Raw genomic sequence first — 24,812 nt, 5'->3', positions numbered from 1 at the left:
CAAACTAGATGGAATTATAGATGGGAATTGGGAGAAGGAGACAGAAGGGCAGGTTGCTTGCATGGAGAAGTAAAAGGAAATGGAGTCTAGGAGGAGGTAGGATGGAGAAGAGGGCCTGCCATCATGAGGACCAGGAAGGATGGGGAAGTCTACTCCCATCCCATCCAGCCCAAATAAACACATAATCTGAAGGCAATCCACCATTCAACAATTGTGGATGGTTATAGTCATTGTAATTTGATGATGAGGAACTTTGGTGTTTTACGTGGATAAATGAAGGTGCAAGGGAAATCTCACCACCTCTAAATAAAGGGCAAGTGAACAGCAGAAGTTAGGACTTTGCCTGTGATTGAGTACATGTGTACATTGTCCGATTGTTTCCTCTTTTTGGTTATAATGAATACAACCACTATGAACATTTGGTACAACTTTTTGTGAGGATGTTTCCATTTGTTTTCCATTTCTTTTAGGTACATATCTATAGGAATGAAAATATATCCCAGGAATGAAATTGTTGGGTCCTGTGGTAACTATGTATAACCTTTTGAGGAACTGCCAGACTATTATCCAAAGCAGATGTACCATTTTATATTCTCAACAGCGATGTATCAGATTTCCAGTTTGTCTGCATCTTCACCACACTTGTCTATCTTTTTGATTAAAGCCATCACAATGAGCATGAAGTGGTATTTCATTGTGGTTTTGATTTACATTCCTTGATGGTTAATGACATTCACCATCAATGATATTCATGTGCATATTGGCCCTTTATATATTTCTTTGGAGAAATGTCTATTTGGATCCTTTGTCCATTTTTAAATGGGCTATTTATCTTTTTATTATTGGGTTGTAAGAGTTTTTTATACATTCTGAGTATTAGTCCCTGGATATGATTTGCAAGTGTTTTCTCATATTCTGTGGGTTGTCTTTTCACTTTCTTTATAAGTTTTTTTTTTCTTTATAAGTATTTTGAAAGGAAAAAATAGTTTTTGAAGATCTAATTAGTTTTATTAAGAGATTCATGAATTGAGCAGCGTCCCATCTAGCAAGTAGAGGGGAGCCCCCAAAATACAAAATTTTTAATTTTTATGAAGGCAAAATTTCTTCTGTTGCTTGCACTTTTAGCATCATAACTAAAAAACCATTGCCTGACTCAAGGAGGAAGATTTATGCTTGAGTCTAGTTCTAAGAGTTTTAGCTCTAACAAAGACCTAAGGTCTTCAGTCCATTTTCAGTCAATTTTGTATGAAGGAAATAGAGTGCTGAAAGAGGAAGGAGGAAGTAAGGGTCCAAACATGATTCTTTTGCATGTCTATTGAATGATCCCAACACCATTTATTGAAAACACTGTTCTTTCCCCCATTGAATTGTCTTAGCACTCTTGTCAAAATCAATGGACCTATATTTTTCTTAAACTCTTCAATGTTTCTATTTAAATGTGCAGTATTTCCTACCAGAATTTGACTGATATAGTAACTGGTACCAGAAGCGGTTCCAGGAAACGTTCCTTTAAAGTAGGATTCTGGGAGATGCCTGGGTGGCTCAATGGTTGAGCAGCTGCCTTTAGCTCAGGGCGTGATTCTGGTGTCCTGGGATTGAGTCCTGCATGAAGCTCACTGCAGGGAGCCTGCTTCTCCCTCTGCCTATGTCTCTGCCTCTCTCTGTGTGTCCCTTATGAATAAATAGACAAATAAAATAAAAAAAAATAGGATTCTAGGATTTGATTGCTAACATTTTTGAGGACCAATGACTAAATTGCTTAGTGAAACATTGATAACTCATAGAATGTAGTGGCATCACAATTACAAAAATAATTACAAATTATTTTATTTTTATTTTATTTATTTATTCATGAGAGATACACAGAGAGAGAGGCAGAGACATAGGCAGAGGAAGAAGCAGGCTCCATGCAGAAAGCCTGATCCCAAATTATTAATAGCAGCATGGGATGATGCACAGGTCAAAGGCATAGGGAGATCAAATCACTATGGCATTTAATTGCTGTCACGACAACAGAAATTATAAAAATTTTAGGCTTGTTGGAAATTTCTGATGGTCCTAGAAAGTGTAAAGGACAAATTATAGGCTTTGGATGCTTGATTCAGAAACTGAATGAAAGATTAGAAAGCCTTCGTTGCAGACTAAGTATGGCTAAAAATCAAGCACAAGGGCCAGATTTAATGGTTGCAGAGTTATAACAAAACTGACAATCAACTCTGTCATGATCTCTTTTGTAAAAGACACCTGTGGGTAAGAAGTAGACCTTGAGACAGAGGACTGGTTCATTTTGGCAGAGTTGAATGAAGTCAAGAACTTTAAAATCCTGAATACCCACACCCACTCACATGCAACCTTTTTTCTTAACACAAGGCAGTTCCCTCTTAGCTGTTTGAAGAAACCAATCTTCCCCTGTATGAAATTATTTTAATGACTATAGCTTGGGCAATGGTAAATTATTAAAGTCATTAAATTATTTTAATGACTATACCCAAGATGATAACAATTCTCTGAATCCCCTCTACCACCTTTCATTCTTCTTAGTCCCATAGTGAGAATTAGATCCAACACAAATGTCTTAGATTGCTAGGGCTACTATACAAAGTACAACAAACTAGGTGGCATAAATGATAGAAATTTATTGCCTTATAGTTCCAGGCTAGAAGTTCAAAATCAAGATATTGCCAGGGTTGGTTCCTTCTGAGACCTATGAGAAAGAATCTGTTCTATGCTTCTCAACTAGCTTCTGGGGATTTTCTGGCAATCTTTGGTGTCACATGCCTTGTAGAAATATCACCCTTATCTCTGCCTTCACGTTCATTTGGTGTTCTCCCTGTTTGCACGCCACCCCCCCCCCCCCCCGCCAACCTCTTTTTGAAGATTTTATTTATTTGAAAGACAGAGAGAGGGAGAGCAGGAGCAATGGGAGGAGCAGAGAGAGATGGAGAAGCAGACTCCTCCCTGAGCAGGAAGTCCAATGTGGGGATTCATCCTAGAACCCTGGAATCAGTATCTGAGCTGAAGGCAGATGCTTAACTGACTGAGCAACCCAGGGGCCCTGCATATTCCTTTTTATGTCCTTTAGAAGGACATCAGTCATATTGGATTGGAGTCCACCTTAATGACCTCCTTTTGACTTGATTACCTCTACTTAATCTCTAAATAAAGTCACATCCTGAGATAGCAAGGGTTAGGAACTTAGCACATCAAATTTTGTGTAGACATAGTTCAACCCAGATGGGAAACATAAGACCTTATCCAGGAGGAAACAGCCTATATATGAAAAAAACAAAAACAAAGCAAATTTTCAGCAATTTTATTGGGAAGAATCTGGGGAATGGGTATGTGATTAGATTCCAAAGATGTGAGACCAGTGGTGGTGAATGTAAGATTTGACTGGGCTGAAGTTACCAATTGGGTACTCCTCTATCAATTAGAATTTGATATGTTGACTCACACTTAGAAGCATAAATGTTCTCCTAAGTTGGCTAATTGAATCTTGGGTCCAATTCATTGCTCATCAACTTCCCAAGCATAGTGTAGAAGAAGGAGTCTAAAGGCTCAGAGAAATAAGAATGATAGCATGAATCTATTATGATTTGCTTGCTCTGCCACTGTGAACCACATGCCTCTCTGGTATAAGGAGGACAATCCTTATACCAGTGTATTATAGAATGCTTTAGTAAGGGGACATCAACATCCTTATAAACTCTGTGGTGGCTGTTCTTTGCCAGCTGAAGATGTCAGTGAAGAATATTGTCAAGAACCCTCATCTCAAATGGAATGAAAAAATCCAGAAGTGGAAGAGACGTGGCAATCCTTAAGCTTCAGTAATAAGGTGAGCACAATTAGCAAAAGAACACACAGAGATGAAGCAATAATCAGTGTATAACCTATAGGGATATGTGACAATGTATAATTGGTCACAAGACCTTGGGAATTAAATACAAGAACAGCCTACCAACATGCCTCTTGCATATTCAGACAGCAATTCTAGGTATAGTAGGTAAAAACCTAACTTATGTTATTACATTGTAATATAAACTTAACCAGTTTGTAGAACTAAACTAGTTCACACACTGGGAGCTCAAAGGACTCTGCAATGTGATCACAGTTGTGTTTTGTGAGGCTTTAGTAAAACTTTTCCCAAGGACAAGTGGCCACTTGCCAGTGCGAATAAACTAGAAAAAGGAAAATATCTTTTGGGGTTATTTGGTATTGGTTTTGAACTGAAGCTAATCCTCAGAGACAAAAAATAAGCAAAATAAGATAAAGCAAAACAAAACAAAAGCCAACAAACAAAATCCACCAAGTCCACTAGTCAGGGTTTGACCTTATGAAGCCAGGTGACAAACAGAATCTTGACCAGAGTCAGTTTCACAGTGGGTCCAATGCCATAATGGAGCCATTCTACGGTTGCTTCCCTACTCTCAGAATGTATGACGGAAAAGGAATATTTAGTAACTGTTCTTTGATTGATAGAGTGAGGGCCATTACAGTAAGAAGGTTCAAGTAGAAGCCTACTAAGATAGTGTTCCAAAAGTTATTTTGCTTCCTTGGGAAAATTCTAAAGGTTTGTATTATCAACATGCACTTGAAAGATGCAAAGTGGTGCATCTTTGAGGGGACTTTCTGCCACAGTCTCACTTAATTCTCTACTGGTGCAAAAGCCACATGTATTTTAGAAAATGACTAGGTGACCGGAAATTTAATCAAAGAGTGATGCCAATCACAGCTATGATCCTGGGTGTGGTATATTTATGGAGCAAATCAACATAGCCTCTGAAACTTGGTATGAGCTAATGACCCAGTACATAATCCCTCTCTGTCTCTCTTTCTAATTCCTTCTAGCAAGATAATCAAAAGCAGCTTGCCTTCATGTGTCAGGGGTAGAAATAAACATCCACCATCTTACTTCTGGGCTATGTCTCTTTTTCTCCTCCATATGTAGTTTTCATTTTAAGATTTATTTGTTTATTTTGAGAGGGAGAGAGAGCACATGTGAGCGAGGGGAGGGGCAGAGAGAGGGAGAGGGAGAGAGAGAGAATCTCAGGCAGACTCCCCACTGAGTAAGAGCCTGATACAAAGCTCAATCTGATGACCTGAGATCATGACCCAAGCAGAAACCAAGAGTTGGACATTTAACAAACTGAGCCACATAGATTCCCCTTCCATATAGAGTTTTTATTCTTCTCTATCTTGCTCTTTCCTGGAAGAGTGACCTTTATGGACATAATCTTGCCAGAGAATGGTAGATAAACTGCACACAATTCAAGACCTGCCTCTTTGGTGAATTTCTAGGGGTCCAGTGGCTTGAGGATATGTTGGGATTGCCCTCTGAAATGTAAGAAATTGCTGCACATGGCATTGCACTGCAAGGAGAAAGATGCATCATGCTTGGAGGACCTCTTTAAACTGATATATTGCCCCTTCTCATTTATCAGGTAACCCATAAGGCTTCCAGTTTTAAGTAAAGCCCAGAGTTAGAAGTTATCCTAGCAAGTCTAAGGTACAGTGCAAGCTTTCCTGTCACTTGTACAGGTAATGGCAGTCCCAATGATATTGGAAGTACCTTTGAGAGGCAGAGATGCTGCATTTAGCCTCCAGGAGGCCTGAATAGAAGAGTCGTAGTAGAGACCCTCAGAGTTTTGGAAGAAGACCACACCTTCTTCTTCTGACAACTATTCTTCATCTGAAAAGTAGCTCTTCACTTGCTCCTAGGACCTGGTAGAGACTGACCCATTAAATGTGGAATATCCACGTATTTAGCTCACCCAAACTGCCAATCACAAACTAAGCATTACATGATGATCAAATCAGAATTTTACATGGGTACATTTTATTTTTGCTATAACATTTTATTATTTATAATGGCAATATTATAAATAAAATTAGGCCCAAGTAGATTCAAGAAGTACAATTAAACTGCACAAGTGGATGAGCCAGAGCTGCTTGGTAACTGCATTTACTATTTTGCTGCCTTTTCTTCATCTCACATTTAAGGTTTTATATGGAGTGTTCTATGCCAAGAAAGAGGAATAGGAAAAAATGCAGGCCTGATTTGTGGATGAGATTCATGATATGCTGATATCAGCAAAAATGGAAGACCACTGCACTATATCCTCACTTAAGGGTAATTCTGAGAGTGGATGAGAAACCTTCCCTAGGGCAGATATCTGGATCATATATTTGGTGGTGTGCTTAATAAAAGAGAGGTAACCTGAGATCTGTATCTACACTAATTCATGGCTAATGATTGATTAGTTACACAGAGACTTGATAGCAAGAAGATTGGAAGATTGACAACAAAAGAAAAAGGTGTGGGGATAGACTTTGGAGAATGGGCATAGAATGGGGAGATATTATTGTCACATTAAGTGCCACCAGAGGGCATCCATTCTGGAGGAAGAGTCAGTAATGTAGACAAGATGGCCTATACTCTGACTATGTACAACCCTCTTTCCCCAGTCATCGTAGTGTTTGCTTAATGGTCCCATGTACAATTGTTCATGGTGGCAGGAAAAGTAGCTATGCATGGTGTTATGGATTGAATTGTGCCTGCACCTGAAAAACTCAAATGTTGAAGCCCAAACCAAGTACCTTAGAATATTATTGCATTTATAGATATAGGGCCTTCAGAGCACAGCTACTGTCCAGGGCCTCTAGATGATACTGTGTCCTCATGACCCAGAAGATAGGGGCACTACTTTGGTGGGACCAGAGGACTAAGGCAGGTTATTCTTCAGCCTTAAAATCTAATGGGATTTACTCTGCTACATTTATGGAATTGCTTGGGACTTGTGATTCCTTTCTTCTTTCTGACTTTTCCCTTTTGGAATGGGAATTTCTGCCCATGCCTGTCCCATCAGAAATAGCTAGCTTGTCTGGCTTCACAGCTTCAGGCAATGGAGAGGAATTTTCATCTCAAGGTGAATCATGGCTTGAATCTCACCTACAATTGACTTAGATAATATATAGATTAGATCTGGGATGTAGGGGTAGTGCTGAAATGGGTTAAGACTTTTGAGCTATTGGGATAGCATTTTACATATGAGAAAGATATTAATTTGGGGGATCCAGGAGGTGGAATGTTATGGACTGAATGGAATACCAAAATTCATATGTTGAAACTCTAACCCTCATAGCCTCAGAATGTGACTGTATTTAGAGATAAGGCCGTTAAAAAGGTAATTAAGTTAAAATAAATCCAGAAGAGTAGGCCCTAATCCGATCTGACTGATGTCCTTATGAGAAAGGGAGATCAGGGGCACCTGAGCGGCTCAGTCAGTTAAGCATCTGATTCGTGGTTTCAGCTCAGGTCATGATCTCATGGGTCATGAAATCAAGCCCGTGTTGGGCTCTGTGCTCAGCGGAGAGTCTGCTGGAAGATTCTCTTCTCCCTCTGCCCTTCCCCTCACTCATGCACAGTCTCTCTCATCAATCAATCAATCAATCAATCAATCAATCTTTAAAAAACAGAAGAAGCAATCAAGATATGCAGAGAGATATTAGGGATGAGTGCCCACGAAAAGGCCTTGTGAAGACACCATGAGAAAGTAGCCATCTGCAAGCTAAGGAAGAGACCTCAGGAGAAAGGTTTTTTTGTTTTTGTTTTTGTTTGTTTGTTTGTTTGTTTGTTTTAAATTTTTTTTTATTTATTTATGATAGTCACACAGAGAGAAAGAGAGAGAGGCAGAGAGACATAGGCAGAGGGAGAAGCAGGCTCCATGCACTGGGAGCCCGATGTGGGATTCGATCCCGGGTCTCCAGGATGGCGCCCTGGGCCAAAGGCAGGTGCTAAACCACTGCGCTACCCAGGGATCCCTTGTTTGTTTTTTTTTTCCTGCATCAGAATTATAATTTTATTAAATTCCATACAATGAACTAAAAATTTGAGGAGCTCTCTATATTGGACTATATTTAAAATAAAAATAAGTTTCACAGTATGTAATATAGTCCCATTGATGTTTATGGTGTATTGCCAACACCTTGATCTTAAAAGACATTTAGCCTCCAGAACTGTGAGAAAATATTTGTATTGTTTAAGCTACCCAATCTATGGTATATTGTTATGGCAGCTCTAGCAAACTAATACACATGGATTTAACAACATCATCTTCTCCTCACCAGATTGAGGTTGTGGCTACTACTACTAACAACAAGAAAGGACTGTGATGAGCCTGAATATGGCATCATTCCCTGAGAATTCAGGCAATCCTGTGGCAGAGTGATTACACGGAATCCCTTCCATCATGGAGATGGAGCAACTTATCACAGGGATAGACATACATTTCATTCAGGTCTAATCTTACTTGCCCTGACAAAAGTACTTCTGTCAGTTTATGTGTATGGTATCCACACACAGACTCAAATCAGAGCATTAACTTTACAGCAAACAAATTGACAATGTACTCATGCCCATAATATTCACCTGTCTTAACATGTGTCCCATCACCTAGAGCTGCTGAAGTTACCCACCAGGAGAGGATACCTTGTGAGGTTGGCACACCATCCTATAGTATGCACTTTATGCCTTCAGCCAGTAACTAATAAATGTTTCTGAGAAGAAAAGAGTTAACATCAGGCCTGTGACTCATTTCCTCCCTACCAGGGACATGAGAGGAAATGGTTGACATTAACCATCCTGCCCTATAAACACACTAATGGCATTTGCTAGTGGAAATGTATAGGGAGTTCATTATCTAAAAATGGCTTTTTAACAGGCTATACCTGTCTGTCTTGATATCTTACTGTTAATAAACCTGGAATTTATGGATTGGTGTACATGACTAACTGGTTTATGAGAATTAGTTATGCAAACCTTTCTATCTACCAAATGACTTTCTCTGAGAATACACTGTTAAGTGCTCATCTATTACTCCAAAACCAAAATGCATTCCAGGGTGGAAGAAAGGGGGAAATTAGGAAGATGTGTGCCTCCAGGAATAAATGGTACACTTGTGTCTATATCCTGTATTTATCAATTGAATCACTGGCAAAATTTGGTGTTGGTAAGATCTATGATTCATATGAGTCTGTTTTGACAATCTAATTATTTGTGGCAATTCAGGTCCATCTTTTCTACAACTGTGACAGAGAAGTCTGGGAGCCAATGGGATAAAGTGTGAGTAACCTTTTTCACTATTACACCCAATAGCAGAGGTAAGATTATGGAATGAGTGGTAGAAGAAAGAAGATATAATTATTATCATAACTTTATAACTAAATACAGCACTTGAAAAATTAGTAAACACATTTTGTGTTAATGACTTTTCTCCCCTTTTTTTTTTTCCCCAATTTATACAAAGAGCTGTAGAAATTGCATAATGTTTTTGGTTTCAGGTTGAAAGTATGACTAAAGTAACATCATCCCAAGATAATCTGATGATTGATTAGATTTTGTGTGTCTCTTGTTGTTGCCTTAAAGATTGATTTGAGAGCAGGAGGAGAGGCAGAGGGACAGGGAGAGAGAGAATCTCAAGCAGACTCCCTCCTGAGTGCAGAGCCCATCTCGGGGCTCCATTTCATGACCCTGAGATTGTGGCTGAGCCAAAATCAAGAGTCAGACATTTAACTGACTGAGCCACTCAGGCACCCCATGTGTTTCTTGTTTTGAAGAACAAATTTCTCATTTTGTCCAAGGACAAAATGCACGATAAGGAGTATAAAGGGTAGTGTGCCGTAGTTTCTATTTGCCCATGACTTAAGTCCCTGTCCCTTTCCACCCTGTTGTGTGTCCATGGGATTGGATCATTATGGACTACACCAACAGGCTTCCTTGCCCTTGGTTTCTGTATTGGTCTTCTATAACAGCTATAAAAAATTACCACAAATTTAGTGAATTAAAACAACACGCATTTGTTATTTTACAGTTCTGGAAATCAGAAGTCTAATGAGTTTCACTGGGATAAAATCAAGGCGTTAGCATGGCTGCATTCCTTCTGGAGGCTTTAGAGGAAAATCTCTTTCTTTGCCTCATCCAGCTTCTAAAGCTCATAGTTTATGGCCCCTTCCTCTATCTTCATAGTCAGCAACACAGCATTTTCAAATCCCTCTCTCTGATTCCTCTTTCACTTTCACTTCTCCCTCTTTCATTTTTTTTTTAAAGATTATTTATTTATTTATTCATTCAGAGAGAGAGAGAGGCGTGGAGACACATGACATTTTACAGGAAGCTTTTTTTCTATAAATTCATAGGTTCTGGGTTTGGTTACCATAGCATTCCTAGACAACTAGATACATTCTGCTAAAAGCATTCTATACCTAAGGACTCCTAGCAAGTACCACTAGCTTCTTTGCCAGGAGATCTATTTCTTAGAGTGCTCACAAGAAAATTAGATCAGATCTCCTCCCTTTCTTCTTTGCCTGAAGGGCCTCCCAGTAACAACAACAACAAAAATTGCTAATCTGCTACACAACAGTCCTTCTTTTCCCCATATATCATTTACATATGAATAAGAATTGGGTGGTTCTGAGAATATAAAAACTGGTTGGCTTATATTAAGCTTAATGGTCTTTAAAACCCTAAAAGAGGGCAGCCCGGGTGGCTCAGCGGTTTAGCACTGCCTTCAGCCCAGAGCCTGATCCTGGAGACCTGGGATCGAGTCCCACGTCGGGCTCCCTGCATGGAGCCTGCTTCTCTCTCTGCCTGTGTCTCTGCCTCTCTCTCTCTCTCTCTGTATCTCTCATGAATAAATAAATCAATCTTAAAAATAAAATAAAATCTTTAAAAAAAAAAAAAACAAACCTAAAAGACATTTGTATGTCCTAGGATACAATTAAATTTAAGGGTCTTTAAACTTAGAAGGAAATATCTTGAACATATTTTAAAATATACATAGAGTTTAAATGCAATCCAAATTTTAAAGAACTATAAACTACTCTGTATATACAGAAAGTCTTCTATTCCTTCACCCTCCAAAGTACATCAAGCAACTTTTCTTTCAGTACATTTGTAGACGTCTTCTGAAATGTTACTTCATCCCCCAACATACCCTGATGAAAGGAGCCTTTCTTTCTTTCTTTCTTTCTTTCTTTCTTTCTTTCTTTCTTTCTTTCTTTCTTTCTTTCTCTCTGTCTCTCTCTGTCTCTCTCTCTTTCTTTGTTTCTCTTTCCTCTTCTCTTTTTTAGAGAGGGAGAGAGCTTGTACAAGTTGAGAGGGAGAGAGCTTGTACAAGCAGAGGGCAAGGGAGAGAGAGAATCTCAAGCAGGTCCCATGCCCAGCATGAACCAGGATTTGGGGCTCAATCTCATGAAACTGAGACCATCACTCCAGCCAAAATCAAGAGATGGACACTCATCCAACTAGGCCACTCAGGCGCCAAAAGGAACATGTTTTAATATTAAGTTGAACCATACAAAATTCTGAATTCTTGATTGTGTCAGCCTGCAAGAATAATAGTCTCATACAATTAGACCAAATGCTGTATGGGCACTACCCTATTTTGTCTCTAAATGTAAGTTGAACAAAATATGTAAAGAGCCAAAAGAAAAATATCATAGTGATACAATAAAGCAAGATTGTGAAGAAGAAAAAGCTCTGATTCAAGTTAGGAGACCCTGACCCTAGTTTCTCCTTCACCACCTACTAACTGTATTTGAGTAAGTCTATTTATTTCTCCTAAGTTTATTTGTCTTGCCTCTCAAATCAGACTCTAAATGTAGACAATTAAACCACAATGAGATAGATACCACTTCATACCCACTAGGATAGATATTACTACAAAAAACAAAAAACAAAATAACAAGTATTGGCAGGGATGGAGAGAAACTGAAACCCTCGTGCATTGCCGGTAGCAATATAAAATGGTTTAATGCTGTGGAACCGGTTCAGTGGTTCTCAAAGAGGTAAACATAGAATTGCCATATGAACTTCTACTAGGTGTACAACCAAAAGAATTGAAAACAATTACTCAAACAGATACTTGCACACCAGTGTTCACGGAAGCATTATTCACATTAGCTAAGAAGTGAAAACAATCTAAATATTCATCAATCAATGAACAGATAAAATGTGATGTATATCCAGGGAATGTTATTTGGTCCTAAAAAGGTATGAAATTTTGATCTATGCTACAATGCAGATAAACCTTGAAAACGTTGTGCTAAGTGAAATAAACTGGACACAAAAAGACAAATATTGTCTGATTCCACTTATATGAAGCACCTAGAATAGGCAAATTCATCAAGATAGAAAGTAGAATAGAGGTTACCAAGGGCTGGGGGAGAGTAGAATGGGGAACTATTGTTACATGAATACAGTTTCTGTTTGTGATGATGAAAAAATTCTGGAGATGGACAGTGGTGATGGTTGTATAGCACTGAGAATGCACTTAATGCCACTGAATTTTGCACTTAAAAATAGCTAAAATGATAAAGTTTGTATTATGTATTCTTATCATAATAAAAATGTAGATAATTAATCATTATAGTGCTATTATTTTAACATATTTCTATTTTACAATAGAAAAAGTAGATAATTAAAATCAAATAATTTCAATTATTTCTTATTGTCATTAAATTCACCAAAAAAGAAACCCCACAAACTTTAAAAAATGAGTAATAAAGTGTATTCCATTAGCATGTATTGTTTTCTCTTGTTTTAAAATTTTATACATATGAATATATATGCAATAAAATTTTAAAAATATATATTTAATTAATTTTGGAAATAATTTATATAATGAGGAAAAAGACAAATTATGTGACAAGAAATGACAAAAAGTAACTTTTGAGGAAGATTGCAAATTATCTTAAGCAATTTAGAAAATTTGCAATTTCCTGAACTTAACAGAACTAACGGGGGAGCATTTTGAAGAAGGATGTGGTGAGAAGGTGTCTATTGGTTTGTCAAAAAAATGTAACTCCGAAACAGCTGATATTAAAAGATAGATAGCAGGTGTCTTGTAATTCTTCATATTGTTGCTTCATAGATGACTTGAAATAGTTCAAAAGGGGGATGATTACAAAATTCTAAATGTGTTCAACAAGTATTGAGCTGTTGTTGTTGTTTTGAGATTTTTAAATTTTATAATGCTCCTCTCACTCCAGGATTCAAGCAAATGTTATGTGGCAGTTGGGCTAGTAGCCAGGTGTAAGAAGAAGAGAGGAACCTCTGGAAGCCTCTCCTAAAGGAAGAGAAAGTTAAAAAGGCCATATTTCTTTCAAAGAAAAGGTGCTAGAGTAAGAAATGAGAATAACAATGCCTGATGCTCAAAATATTCTACTAGCCACAGCCTCTGACTTTAATGCAATTAAATTAAAAATTAATAAAAAGATCACATACATTTTATTTGTTAATTTAAAACTGTAACATTAAACAACCTAAGGAAGGAAGCAGAAATCATGACAGAAATTAAGAAATCCTAAACTGAGTGATAATGAAAATACTAAATATCAATTCTTCTGGAATGCATCTGAAGCAGCTTATACAGAAAATTTTTTAGTTTTAGATATTTTTAGGAAACAAGAAAGGCTGGAAATTAAGAGCTTAAGAGGTTAAACAAAAGAACAATTGAATAAACAGAAGAAAGTTAAAAAGGAAAGAGCAGAAAATAAGAAACTAGAAAGCAAAAACACAATAAGGATCTGAAGAGCCAGCCAAAAGTTGGTTATTTGAAAAGACTGATAAAACAAACTTCTCTTAAGACTTAAAAAAAAAAAAAAAAAAAATAGAGGAAGGCCACACATAATTAATGTTAGGATCAGGGCAGCCCCGGTGGCTCAGCGATTTAGCGCCGCCTCCAGCTCAGGGCGTGATCCTGGAGACCCAGGATCGAGTCCCACCTCAGGCTCCCTGCATGGAGCCTGCTTCTCCCTCTGCCTGTGTCTCTGCCTCTCTCTCTCTCCTCTCTGTGTATTCTCATGAATAAATAAATAAAATCTTAAAAAAAAAAAAAAAAAACGGGGTGAGAGTGGACATCCCTGTCTTGTTCCTCAGCTATTAGAAATGACAAATACCCACCATTTGCTTCAACGTGGATGGAACTGGAGGGTATGATGCTGAGTGAAAGAAGTCAGTCAGAGAAGGACAAACATTATATGTTCTCATTCATGTGGGGAATATAAATAATAGTGAAAGGGAATATAAGGGAAGGGAGAAGAAATGTGTGGGAAATATCAGAAAGGGAGACAGAACGTAAAGACTGCTAACTCTGGGAAACGAACTAGGGGTGGTAGAAGGGGAGGAGGGCGGGGGGTGGGAGTGAATTGGTGACAGGCACTGGGGGTTATTCTGTATGTTGGTAAATTGAACACCAATAAAAAAAATAAAAATAAATTAAAATAAATAAATAAATAAATAAAAACGGTAGGATCAGAAAAAAGGAAAATGTAATAGCAGATTTAGCAAATATTTAAATAATGCATAAAAAAGAAAATGATTTAAATAATGCATAAATAGCAATTATACAAATTTATGCCAATATATTAGAAAATTTAGATTAAAAGTTATTTTTTTGTGGGGGAGGGGATATAACTTAGCAAGACTTACTCAAGAAGACATAAAAAGCCTAAGTAGTTCTATCACCAGTAAAGTACTTCTAATCATGAATTTAAAATATTCCCATGATAAAGAATTAGATCCTAAGATTTTAGGTGTGAATTATATTAAACCTTTAAAGAAGAGATTATTGGGGCAGCCTGGGTGGCTCGCAGTTTAGTGCCGTCTTCAGCCCAGGTTGTGATCTTGGAGACCCAGGATCGAGTCCCATGTCTGGCTCCCTGCATGGAGCCTGCTTCTCCCTCTGCCTGTGTCTCTGCTATTGTAACTATACAAACTCTTCCAAATAATAGAAAATGAGGGAAAGCTCCCTGTGGTAAATCTGTCAAATGTACATTTAAAAATTCTTCCCCCTTAAAAAAAAAAAGAGGCTCCTCGCTGGCTCAGTGGAGCATGAAATTCTTGGTCTCGGGGTCATGAATTTGAGCCCCACATTGCATATGGAGTCTACTTAAAAATACATACATACATATAATCATACATGATACATACCTAAGTAAGTAAATAAATAAATGAGTCAATAAATAAATAAAATATTTTCCCCCTTTTTTCAAAAGGGAAGACAACATGTGGTTGCCTATCTAAGAGGGAAACTATGTTTTTCCCTTTTTTGTAGTTAGAAACAAAGTCCTGAAAAATGGCTTAGATGCAAATTGCAGGAAACCTGGGTTCTTGAATGACCTCAAGGATTAGAGCCACTTGGCAAGTTGAAACATCCATCCTTGACTTTTACATATTAAGTGGAAAACTGTATTACTACGAAGACTTCTGTGCATGGAGTCACTTAAAAAAAAAAAAAAAAAGGAGGGTGCCTGGGTGGCTCAGTGGTTGACCAGGTCATGATCCCCAGAATCTGGGGATTGAGTCCCGCATCAGGATCCAGGTGGCAAGCCTGCCTCCTCCTCTGCCTATGTCTCTGCCAATCTCTCTGTGTGTCTCTCATGAATGAATAAATAAAATCTTTTTAAAAAATGTAAAAAAGAATTTAAAAAAAAAGATTTTATTTATTCATTCATGAGAAACACAGAGAGAGAGAGAGGTAGAGACACAGGCAGAGGGAGAAGCAGGCTCCATGCAAGGAGCCCGACATGGGACTTGATCCCGGGTCTCCAGGATCCACTGGAGCCACCTGTGCTGCCCAAAATGTAAAAAAAAATTTAAAAAATGGAAAAGGCAAGGCATAAGTTGAAAGAAGATATGTGCTACACATGTAACCCACAAAAGGTTGGTATTCAAGACATGTTAAAATATCTAACAAATCATTAAGAAAAAGACAATTTTTAGAAATGTATGCTATATACATAAATATATACTCATTTGTGCTGATGGGTTTAGAACATGCTATCCGAAAATATAGCAATTTGGCATATTGAATATTTTAAGCTGAAGGAATTTGATCCAGAGGAAAGAAGCATACTTATTTCCAAAGGCAAATGGATGCCAAGAAAAATGCTAAATAACGGGGCCTGCTAAGTGTCCCCCAGTTTATTGCAGTTACCTCATACTCCTTAACCTGTCATATTCATCCACAACCTATTATGTTCTTCCATTGTCCATTCTTCAATCAAACCTAGAGTAAAAGTACTCAGCTCTAACTGCTTCTTCAGGTCTTCATTTTCTTACCAAGGCTCTCATGTCACATAAAACTTACATTAAGTAAGTTTGTATGCTTTTCTCCTGTTAATCTTTTTTTTTGTCAGGTTAATTTTCAGACACAGAGAGAGTAAGAGGTTCAAGGAAAACTTTTTCCTTCCCTACAATATTTAATCAATTTACATATTCTTGCTGACAAATATTCAAAATATATACACTGAATATCTGCAATACATTAGGCATTACTCATGGTGCTAAGGATATAAATTCTGTACTCATGAAACTTATATTCTTGCAGATATGCAACTCACAAAAGTGGAGAATGCAAATAGCCAATAGACACATGAAAAGATTTTCATTTATTATCAAGGAGATACAAGTCAGAGCAGCAATCAGATTCACTTTTAAACCCATTGTCACAAAAATTTTAAAGTTAGACAATATCAAATGTGGAGTAAGTTTTGAAGCGACAGGAACTCATATACTACAGGGTGATGGGGCGATGGGGATTGCTAATTGCTAAAGTAATTTGAAGGGAATTTTGAAAATATACAGTAAATTTGAAGATGTGCTTGCAGTCTATCAGAATTTTCATCCCTAGGATATAATATTCATCCAAAATAATAAGCTATAATGGAATAAGTATAGTATGATATCACTGCATAAAGTAAAAACCACACAAAACAATTGTATGTTTTGCTTAAGGATACATATGTATACTATGAAATTATACATATGCTTAATGGAATGATAGCACTGCCTTAGAGATAGTGCTTCATTCAAGAGGGAAAAGTGGGAAGGCGTATGAACAAAGGATTTAAATACATTGGCAACTTTTTCTTTCAGCTAGATAGTGATATTCCTGTGCCTGCTGAGATAGTCTTTATATAGTTTTGCTTGTCTTAAATATTGAAAAAAAAAATGGGAATGCCTCAATTCCAATCAAGACCAGCAAGAGGTAATCCCAGAAAGACATGATTGGAATGTTATTTTAACTAGAAAGCAGAGATCTAATGAATGTTGTTATTTCATTATCTCTACGGAAGTCATATTTTGACAGTCTTTTTTGTAGGGCACTGAGCTGTTTTGTAGGGCACCAGTAAAGGGGAAGCTAAAGAACAAGAAATGCTCATTGAATCTGGAAGAAATGCAAAGGAGAGGATTTTATACCTGTTTGACTTGACTGAGAATCAGATAATGTGCTTTCAAAATAACATCTGGTTATAATATGGTTATAATATGTTAATATTATCACTACAAAATAACAAATATAAAAGCAGATATCTCTACATATAAATCATATGCACCATAAGAACTAGGATAATGTCTTTTTTATCACCTTTGTATCGTTAACACATGGCATGAAGGTTGACACATAATTCCTTAACCTCTTGAGTTTGTGATTCGATCAACTTTCAATATATTTACCATTTTAATTTCCTTTTTTTTTCAAGTTTTATTTAACTTCTACTTAGTTAACATATACTGTGATAGTGGTTACAGGAGGAGAATTTAGTGATTCATCACTCATATATAACATCCTGTACTCATTACAAGTGCCCATCACCCATTTAGCCCATACCCTGCCCACCCACCTTCCAACAACCCTTAGTGTGTTCTCTCTTAGTGTGTTAAGAATCTCTTATGGATTGCCTCCTTTTTTTTTCTTCCTTTCCCTATGTTCATCTGTTTTTTTTTAAATTAAATTTCACATAAATTCCAAATCATATGGTATTTTGCTTTCTCTAACTTCTTTCACTCAAAATAACACACTCTAGCTCCATCTACATTGTTGCAAATGGCAAGATTTCATTCTCTTAAATGGCTGGTTGGTAATATTCCATTGTTTATACATACTATCTCTTCTTTATGCATTCATTACCTGATAAGCATTTGGGCTCTTTCCATAATTTGGCTATTGTGGATGCTGCTGCTATAAACATCAGGGTGCATGTGTCTCTTCAAATCAGTGTTTTTGTATCCATTGGGTAAATACCTAGCAGTGTAATTGCTGGGTCATAGTGTAGTTCTATTTGTAACTTTTCGGGGGAACCTCCCTACTGTTTTCAGAGTGGCTGTACAAGTTAGTATTCCCACCAACAGTGGGAGGAGGGTTCCCCTCTCTCCACATCCTTGCCAACATCTGTTGTTTCCTGTGTCGTTAATTTTAGCCGTTCTGATAGGTGTGAAGTGACATGTCATCATGGTTTTGATTTGTATTTCACTGGTGATGAGTGATGTTGAGCATCTTTTCATGTGTCTGTTGGCCATTTGTATATCTTCTTTGGAAAAATGTCTATTCTGTCTTCTGCCCATTTCTTAACTGAATTATTTGGTTTTTGGGTGTTAAGTTTCATAAGTTCTTTTTCTTTCTTTTTTTTTTTTTTTTTTTTTTTTGGTTTTTTTTTGTTTGTTTGTTTGTTTTTGTAGGTTCCAGATTGGGTGTAGGGCCCAAAAGTGGGCTTGAACTCATGACCCTGAGATCAAGACCTGGGCTGAGATCAAGAGTCAGACACTTAACTGACTGAGCCACCCAGGTACCTCTTGATAAGTTCTTTATAGATATTGTTTATTAATCCTTTGTCACATATGTCATTGGAAAACATCTTCTCCCATTCCATAGGTTGCTTTTAGATTTGCTGACTGTTTTGCTCACTGTGCAGAAGCTTGTTATCATGATGAAGTCTCAATAGTTCATTTTTATTTTTGTTTCTCTTGCCTGCAGTGACAGGTCTAGTAGCACGTTGCTACAGCTGAGGCCAAAATGTTACTGCCTGTGTTCTCTAGGATTTTGATGTTTTCCTATCTCACATTTAGGCCTTTCAACCATTTTGAATTTACTTTTTGTGTGTGGTTTAAGAAACTGGTCCAGTTTCAATTCTTCTGCATGTGGCTGTCCAGTTTCCCCAAAACCATTTGTTGAAGAGACTTTTTTCCATAGGATATTCTTTCCTGATTTGTCAAAGATTAGTTGGCCATATAGTTGTAGGCCCATTTTGGGTCTTCTAATCTGTTCCATTGATCTATACGTCTGTTTTTGTGCCAGTACCACACTGGCTTGCTGACTACAGCTTTGTAATATAGCTTGAAGTCTGGAATTGTGGTGCCTCCAGATTTGCCTTTCTTTTTCAAGATTGCTTTGGCTACTCAGGGTCTTTTGCGATTCCATAAATTTTAGGATTGTTTGTGTGAGCTCTGTGAATAATGCTGGTGTCATTTTGATGGGGATTGCATTAAATGTGTAGATAAATTTGGGCAATATAGACATTTTAACAATTTTGGTTCTTTTGATCCCTGAGCATGGGATGTTTTTTCATTTCTTTATGTCCTCTTCAAATTCTTTGGTGTTTTATAGTTTTCAGAGTATGATATTTTACCTCTTTGGTTAGGTTTATTCCCAGGTATCTTATGGTTTTTGGTACAATTGTAAATGGGATAGATTCCTTGATTTCTCTCTCTGCTGCTTCGTTATTGGTGTACAGAAATGCAACAGATTTCTGTATACTGATTTTGTATTCCGAAAGTTTGCTGAATTCATATATCAGTTCTAGGAATATTTTGGTGGAGTCTTCCAGGTTTCCTACCAAGAGTATCATGTCATTTAGGAACAGTGAAACGTTTGACTTCTTCCTTGCTGATTTGGATGGCCTTTATTTCTTTCTGTTGTCTGACTGCTGAGGCTGGGACTTCCAGTACTAGGTTGAACAACCAGGGAGAGTGAACATCCCTGTCTTGTTCCTGAATTTAGGGGAAAGGCTCTATTTTTCCCCATTCTGGATGATCTTAGCTGTGAGTCTTTCAGACACCTTTATGATGTTGAGGTATGTGCCATCTATCCCTACTTTGTTTGAGAGTTTTTTTAATCAAGAATGGATGCTGTATTTTGTCAAATGCTTTTTCTGCAGCTATTGAGAGGATCAGATGGTTCTTATTCTTATCTTTTCTTTTCTTAACATTGTGGATTATCACCTTGATTGATTTGTGAATACTGAACCACCTGCGCAGCCCAGGGAAAAATCCACTTGATCGTGGCAAATAATGTTCTTTGTACACTGTTGGATTTGATTTGTTAGTGTCTTTTTGAGAATTTCTCTGCATACCTGTTCATCAGGGATATTGGTCTGTAATTCTTCTTTTTAATGGGGTCTTTGTCTAGTTTTGGAATCAAGGTAATGCTGGCCTGGTAGAATGAGTTTGATGTTTTCCTTCCATTTCTAGTTTTTGGAACAGTTTGAGAAGAAGAGGTACTAACTCTTTCTTAAATGTCTGGTAGGATTCCCCTGGGAAGCCATCTGGTCTTGAACTTATGTTTGTGGGGAGATTTTTGATTACTAATTCAATTTCTTTGCTGGTTATCAGTTTGCTCAAGTTTCCTATTTCTTCCTGTTTCAGTTTCAGTAGATTGTAGGTTTCTAGGAATTTGTCTATTTCTTCCAGATTGCCCAGTTTGTTGGCATGTAATTTTTCGTAATATTCTCTTATAATTGTTTATATTTCTGTGATGTTGGCTGTGATCTCTCCTTCTTCATTCATGCTTTTGTTCAAAGAACCAACTCTGAAAGAATCATTTTCGTTGATCTCTTCTACTGTTTTTTGTTTGTTTGTTTTTCTATATTATTTTTTTCTGCTCTAATTATTTCCTTTCTTCTGCTGACTTTAGGCCTTATTTGTTATTCCTTCAGGTATAGGGGTAGGTTGAATATGTGAGACTTTTCTTCCTTTTTGAGGTAGGCCTGCATTTTTATATATTTCTCTCTTATGACTGCTTTTGCTGCACCCCAAAGGTTTTGGACCATTATGTTTTTATTTCATCTGCTTCCATACCCTTTTTCATTTCCTTTTTAATTTTCTGGTAACCCATTCTTTTTTTTTTTTTTTTATAGTATGCTCTTTAACCTCCATATATTTGTGGTCTTTCCAAATTTTTTCTTGTGGTTGACTTCAAGTTTCATAGTATTGTGGTCTGAAACTATGCATGGCATGATCTCAGTCTTTTTGTATTTATTGAGGCCTGATATATGACCCAGTATGTGATCTATTCTGGAGAGTGTCCAGCATGTACCCCAAAAAAAATGTGTATTCTGTTGCTTTAGGATGAAATATTCTAAATACATCTGTTAAGTCCATTTGGTCCAATATGTCATTCAAAGCCATTGTTTCCTTGCTGATTTTCTGCTGAGATGATCTGTTCATTGCTGTGAGTGGAGTGTTAAAATTCCCTTCTATTATTGTATTATTGTCAGTGAGTTTTTTTTATGTTATTAGTTGATTTATATGTTTAGGTGCTCCCAATTTAGGGGCACAAATATTTACAATTGTTAGATCTTCTTGATGGCTAAATCATTTAATTATGATATAATGCCCTTCTTCATCTCTTGCTATAGTTTTTGGTTTAAAATCTAGTTTGTCTGGGAAGCCTGGGTGGCTCAGCAGTTGAGGATTTGCGTTCAGCTCAGGGAATGGTCCCAGAGTCTTGGTATCAAGTCCCACATAGGGCTCCCCTCAAGGAGCCTGTTTCTCCCTCTGCCTATGTCTCTGCCTTTCTCTGTGTCTCTCATGAATAAATAAATAAAATCTTTTTTTAAAAATTTGAGTTTGTCTGATATAAGTATGGCTACTCCTGCTTTCCTTTGACATTTTTTTTAGCATGATAGATGGTCTTTCAGCCCCTCACTTTCAATCTGAAGATGCCTTTAGGTCTAAAATGAGTCTCTTCTAGGCAGCATATATATAGGTCCTTATTAAAAAATCCATTCTGATACCCTATGTGTGTTTTTTTTTATCTGTTTTTGTTTTGCAAGAAAGAATGAGTGTGATGTGGCGGGGGTTGTGGGCAGAGGGAAAAGCAGAGAGAATATCATGCTGGCTCCATACTCAGTGCAGCGCCCAATATGGGGCTCAATCTCATAACCCCGAGATCATGGTCTGAGCCAAAACCAAGAGTCAGATGCTTTACCAACCGAGCCACCCAGGTCCCTCTCCCCATATGTTTTGATTTGAACATTTTCCATTTATATTCAGAATGATTATTGATAGACATAAATTCAGTGCCATTGTATTACCTGTAATGTTGGTGTTTCTCATGGTGTTTTGTTCTCCTTTCTAGTCTTTATTGCTTTTGTTCTTTTGTTCTTTTTTCTTTTTCTTTCTGTTTTTTTTTGTTCTTTTTGTTGTTGTTGTTCTTTTTTTTTCCATTCAGAATCCCCTCTAATATTTCTTGCAGGCTGGTTTAGTGAAAAACTTTAGTTTTTGTTTATTTGGGAATCTCCCTCCCATTTTGTATGACAGCTTTGCTGGGTACAGTATTCTTGGCTGCAGATTTTTCCCATTTAGCACATTGAACATATCATGACACTCTCTTTTGGCCTACCAAGTTTCTGTGGACAGATCTGCTGCAAACATTGTTGGCTTCCCTTGTAGGTTTCTTTCCCTTGCTGCTTTCAGGATTCTTTCCTTGTCTGTGTATTTTGTGAATTTGACTATGATATGTCTTGGTGATGCCTAACTTTTATTGGATTTAATGGGATTTCTCTGTCCTTGGATTTCAAAATCTATTTCCTTCCCCAGATTAGGGAAGCTTTTAGTTATAATTTGCTCTGCTCCTTTTTCTTTATCTTCTTCTGGGACTCCTGTGATATGAATGTTATTACACTTTAAGGAGTCACTGAGTTCCCTAAGTCTACATTCATGAAAGATTTATTTATTTATTTATTTATTTGTCATTAAACTCTTGTTTTAATGAGTCTCAAAATTCTGTGACAGATTTCTGATCAAGTTGTTTCCATTAAAAAGTACTGATTTTAAAAACTAATAACTTAAAACTTCCACACACGCACACACACAAAAAATGGTTCACAAAACATTCTCCTTTCCTTCTAAAGGTTTTATGATGCATTGTTATCATTAACCAGTCTTTTACTATTAAACTTAAATGGCCAATTGACACGAACAGTTCTGACCATTCTTCCACCACTGATTAAGATTGAGGTGGCAGGTATTGGGGATAATATTCATTTAGCCTTCTGAGCTTTCTGAGCAGGCTTGGTGACTTTGCCAGCTCCAGCTGCCTTCTTGTCCACTGCTTTGATGACACCCACAGCAACTGTCTGTCTCATGTCATGAACAGCAAAATGGCCCAAAGGAGGATAGTTAGAGAAGCTCTCAACACACATAGGTTTGCCAGGAACAATATCAACAGTGGCAGCATCCCCAGATTTCAAGAACTTGGGACCATCTTCCAGCTTTTTTCCAGAACGATGATCTATCTTCTCCTTCAGCTCAGCAAACTTGCCAGCAATGTGAGCTGTGTGACAATCTAGCACAGGTGCATATCTAGCATTGATTTGGCCCAGATGGTTCAGGATAATCACCTGAGCCATGAAGCCAGCTGCTTCCATTGGTGGGTCATTTTTGCTGTCCCCAGCCACATTGCCATGATGAACATCTTTGACAGATAGTTCTTGACATTGAAGCCCACATTGTCCCCAGGAAGAGCCTCACTCAAAGCTTCATGGTGCACCAGTTTCAACAGACTTTGTAACATTGTAACATTGTTGTAACATTGACCGGAGCAAAGGTCACCACCGTGCCATGCTTAAGAACACCAGTCTCCACTCGACCCACTGGGACAATACCAATACCACCAATTCCGTAGACGTCCTGGAGAGGCAGACACAGGGGCTTATCAGTTGGATGAGTTGGTGGCAGAAAGCAATCCAGAGCTCCAAGCAATGTGGTTCCACTGGCATTCCCATCTTTATGGGTGACTTTCCATCCCTTGAACCAAGGCATGTTAGCACTTGGCTCCAGCATGTTGTCACCATTCCAACCAGAAATTGGCACAAATGCTACTGTGACAGGGTTGTAGCCAATTTTTTTAATGTAGATGCTGACTTCCTTAACGATTTCCTCATATCTCTTCTGGCTGTAGGGTGGTTCAGTGGAATCCATTTTGTTAACACTAACAGTTAGTTGTTTTACACCCAGTGGGTAAGCCAGAAGAGCATGTGCACGGATCTGCCCATTCTTGGAGATACTTGCTTCAAATTCACCAACACCAGCAGCAACAATCAGGACAGCACAGTCAGCCTGAGATGTGCCTGTAATCATGTTTTTGATAAAGTCTCTGTCTCCTGGGGCATCAATGATGGTCACATAATACTTGCTGGTCTTGAATTTCCACAGGGAGATATCAATGGTGATACCACGTTCACATTCAGCTTTCAGTTTATCCAAAACCCAGGCATACTTGAAGGAGCCTTTTCCCATCTCAGCAGCCTCCTTCGCAAATTTTTTGATAGTTCTTTTGTCAATCCCACAACATTTGTAGATCAGATGGCCAGTAGTGGTAGACTTGCCCGAATCTACGTGTCCAATGACGACGATGTTGATGTGAGTCTTTCCCTTTCCCATTTTGGTTTAGGTTTAGCGGTGGTTTTCATGATACCTGAGTTCTGGTGGCAAACCCATTGTGAAAAAGAAGATTCCCCTTTTTAAATATTCATCCTAACCCTCAATGAAACAAACCCATTCACCCTTGCTTGTAGGGTCACAGCTTTGGAAGTTATTCCCTGTGATCTTCTTATTTGCTGAAAATAAAGTTTACTTTGCACAACAACTTAACCTGGTGTAGTTTCTATCAGTCATCAAGGAATGAACTCATGTTGGTTCAGTCACACTATGATGACACACACTTGACTTGTGTCTTTCCACAATGTCAGCT

The 24,812-nt window shown here is 37.7% G+C and overlaps 1 long non-coding RNA gene and 1 pseudogene across 16 annotated transcripts in view; one reads left to right on the top strand and one right to left on the bottom strand.

The window, feature by feature from the left end:
* Nucleotides 1-13,560, top strand: part of LOC144297018 (uncharacterized) — a 119,989-nt gene extending 106,429 nt beyond the window's left edge. For 15 of the 16 annotated variants that reach the window (XR_013364041.1, XR_013364045.1, XR_013364044.1 and 12 more), the window contains one exon: nt 471-677. This is a non-coding gene — a long non-coding RNA (uncharacterized LOC144297018). Of the gene's footprint in view, nt 1-470; nt 678-3,731; nt 3,836-9,067; nt 9,122-13,047 lie in introns of those variants that run through there. The other variant, XR_013364030.1, reaches the window with a different exon arrangement.
* Nucleotides 13,561-22,842: 9,282 nt separating this feature from the next.
* LOC144297615 (elongation factor 1-alpha 1 pseudogene) lies at nt 22,843-24,550 on the bottom strand (annotated as a pseudogene).
* Between the last annotated feature and the right edge of the window lie 262 nt (nt 24,551-24,812).

This window comes from Canis aureus, chromosome 25 (genome assembly GCF_053574225.1).
Source record: "Canis aureus isolate CA01 chromosome 25, VMU_Caureus_v.1.0, whole genome shotgun sequence".
In the NCBI taxonomy this organism is placed as follows: Eukaryota; Metazoa; Chordata; class Mammalia; order Carnivora; family Canidae; genus Canis; species Canis aureus.
This window is presented reverse-complemented; position numbering and strand designations above follow the sequence as displayed.